At 40.5% G+C, this 3,504-nt stretch overlaps 1 non-coding gene across 1 annotated transcript; it reads left to right on the top strand.

Moving 5' to 3' along the window:
* The first annotated feature begins 2,883 nt into the window (after positions 1–2,883).
* Positions 2,884–2,990, top strand: LOC125340236. The gene has a single exon (XR_007208719.1). It is a non-coding gene; the product is annotated as a U6 spliceosomal RNA (small nuclear RNA).
* Positions 2,991–3,504: the final 514 nt, after the last annotated feature.

Raw genomic sequence — 3,504 nt, 5'->3', positions numbered from 1 at the left:
GACCCCACGTGAACCGAGGCACACCCAGGACCCCGCTTCCATGTCTAATCCCTACCGCCCGGGGGGGATGTGAGAGAGTGAGTAAGGATCACACACGAAAGAGTTAGATAAGCCCAGGACCCCTCCCCACATGGATGGGGAGGGGTAGAGAGAAGCCCGGCACTCATTGGCCCTGCTCTCTGGTGCTCCATAGAGGAGCTTTGCTGCCTGCATCGCCTTTCTGTCTCTGGTACCAACGAGTGGGGGAATCAATAGATTTGACCATATCATGTGTGCTTGATCGTTCTTCAATATGAATTTTCCTGACTGTTGCTTATCTGTACAAGGGAAGACATCTCTCCAAAGGGTTTAAGAGCAGGTGTTTGACATCCTAAGAGCAAGGGGCTGGGCTGCTTACATGGACACGGGGCATCTGGAAGATCACTTCATAATGTATAAAATGCCAAACGAATAAAGGAGGGTCTCCTATTTCTCATAGCAGTGTCTGAATTAAACTGATCTCTCTTTCTTTGCCTCCTGGTGTTTCACAATCCCATAGATGGGAAGCACCCTCAGCAAGAACCCAACTACGAATAGAGTGTGTGAATCTATCTACAGACCAGTCTGTGGTTCTAATGGCAGAACCTATGGAAACCATTGTCTATTTAAGGAAGCAAAGAGGTAAGAGAGCTTTGTTTTCCTTTACAGCAGGAAGCACTACTTAGATCCGCAGGGAAGAAAGGATTATACTATTCATTTCTGTATGGTTTTCTATCATTGTGTGACTTGGCTTCCACAAAAACATACCTAATTCTTGAGCTGTAAGTTCAGCTACTTCCTGGGGGAATGGAATTTATTCATATGTTAAAGCAGGAATTTATTCAAGTATTAGGATTAGATTGGAGTTATTCATTTGCCAAATATTCATTGAACATCCACTATATACCAGACAGTGCCTTAAAAATTAGAAGTAAATACTGAACAAAAATACAAAAGAAACTTAATTGTCTTCATTTAAATTTTTTTAGTAGAGATGAAAAAAAATGATATTACCATACAAAAGAAGACTATGAGCCCTGTTGGCTGCTAAATTCTACTCTAATGCTAATGGTAGGAAAGATGATTTGGTAAACAATTTAACCCGTCAAAAATTACATACTATCTACAAAAAAACTAAAATGATTCAAGGGTATTTCAGTATGTAAAATGTGGTTAAAGAGTTAGACACATAAGTTTTTAGAATTTTTGTATTAAATTGGGAGGGGAGAGGTCACAATAATATCTCCTTCGTTTTCAAGAGTCCCAGCATCAAGTAAATCCTTAATAGATCCTATTCTAGAAATAAATATTAAGGTTAAGAGTCCTCTCTATTCAGTTGGAAGCAGAAAGAGAAATAAACAACGAGTCTCTCATGTTGTGGATAAAGGTTTGAAGAGCAAGGATTGAAGGAAACAGAAGAGAATCTCCAGCCCTCAACGAGCCCCAAGAGAGCCAGTCATCTAGCGTTGCTTTCTCTCAGGCAATTTTCTTTTTTTTTTTTCTTTTTTTTTTCTTTTTTTTATTCTTTTTTTATTAATTGGACATAAATTTTTTTACAAGGTGCTGTGCAAAGAGGGTGCAGTTACATAGTAGGGCAGTGTGTACATTTCTTATGATATCTTACGACCTGTTTTTCTATCCCTTGTCTAGGTCAGGTTGACATATATGCAATATACAATGTATCAAGAACATATACAGTATTCACAGACTTGGTCTCTCCTGTCTCTCCGTCTCCCTTTGTTAACAGTCATATATCAGGGAGATCATGCCCCTTTTTTTTCTGTGTTCTAGGCTTGTCTCGCTCAACATTATTTGTTCGAGTTCTGACCATTTCCCTGCGAATAACAGTATTTCACCATTCCTAATCGCTATGTAGTATTCCATTGTGTATAAGTACCATATTTTTTGGATCCATTCGTCTGTGGAGGGGCATCTGGGTTGTTTCCATATTTTAGCTATTGTGAATTGTGCCACGATAAACATGGAAGTACAAATGCCTTTTTGATATCTTGGATTTTGCTGTTTAGGATAGATGCCTAGGAGTGGTATGGCTGGGTCATAGGGTAGGTCTATATTGAGCTTTTTGAGAAACCTCCATACTGTTCTCCAAAGTGGTTGTACTAATTTGCACTCCCACCAACAATGGAGAAGGGTTCCTCTTTCCCCACAGCCCCTCCAGCATTTGTTGTTTCCTGAGTTCAGAGTATAGGCCATTCTAACTGGGGTGAGGTGGTATCTCAGGGTTGTTTTTATTTGCATTTCCTTTACTAGCAGGGATGTTGAGCATTTCCTCATATGTTTCTTTGCCATTTTTATATCTTCTCTTGTGAAGTCTCTCTTTAGCTCTTTTGCCCATTTCCTAATAGGTTTATTGGGCTTGGAGGGGCTTAGTTTTTTGAGTTCTCTGTAGATGATAGATATCTCTCTCAAGCAATTTTCAATGATCACATTTTCTCTGTGTGCTGACACAAACACAGCTAGCCCGTGACTTCTCTTCTCGTGTTCTTCAGGTTGAGCAATGGAAAACTGCGCTTGAAGCATGAGGGGAAATGCTAGGCGTTGGTGCAAAGTGAGAGAAATACCTGGAACCCCCCTGCTCTCCTGCTTCCATAACATATTGCCTGGAAAGTGCAACAGCAGTCGCCACAATCTCACAGAGACCACAGATTCCATGTACCTTCCAGTTTATCTGACACAAATAAAAACAGTTCCAGTGTAATTTCTGACTTCTTGTAATTTTTTTGTTTACACTTTCTCATGAGTCTTTAGGCCTTCTCCTTTCCCAGAGAGTGCAGAAAGGTATCAAATGAATTGATTTATCTCAAGGAACTGTCCAACAAAGAGAGGACTTTGAAGACGCTCAGTGTGCTTGCTTCAACAGCCCATGAACCACACTTGGAAGGATGCAGAGCAGATTAGCAAGGCTCCTGCACAGGGATGAACTGCTCATTCATGAAGCATTCCATAGTTCAAGCCAAACTTCCACAAAACGAACAGCAGAAACAGGTACTTGCAAAGGGTGTTGGAGATAAGGGAGAGAGGTGTACAAGAATACAGTGGAGAAGCAGGGGGGATGCAGCCAAGAAGCCAATGGATAGCCCACAGAAAGAGGAAAAGTGAGGGAGGAGTTGGTTGGGAGGAAAGCGTGAGAATGTTGGATGAGGAGATGTTGATCAACAGGCATTGTGTTCTTAAACTGCTGTGTTAATTAGCAACTCCATTGGAAACCTACTTAACCACAATAAAACAAGAAATAGGGAACTGTTTAGTCTTTTTATTGAGCAGAATGTTTATGATTATTAGTTGCACGAGGTTAAATTTTATCTGACAGAAAGTTAAGATCATTTCTCAGGCCATCATCAATCAAATCCTTGAAGATAGACAAAAATTCCTGCAATCACCAGCTTTCAGTTTGGAAAGATTCTACAACCTGCAAATTCCATCTCATGGGACAGAGATGGCTTTGCTAGTTGTCTAGGAATTAAG

Source organism: Perognathus longimembris, chromosome 22, assembly GCF_023159225.1.
Source record: "Perognathus longimembris pacificus isolate PPM17 chromosome 22, ASM2315922v1, whole genome shotgun sequence".
In the NCBI taxonomy this organism is placed as follows: Eukaryota; Metazoa; Chordata; class Mammalia; order Rodentia; family Heteromyidae; genus Perognathus; species Perognathus longimembris.
This window is presented reverse-complemented; position numbering and strand designations above follow the sequence as displayed.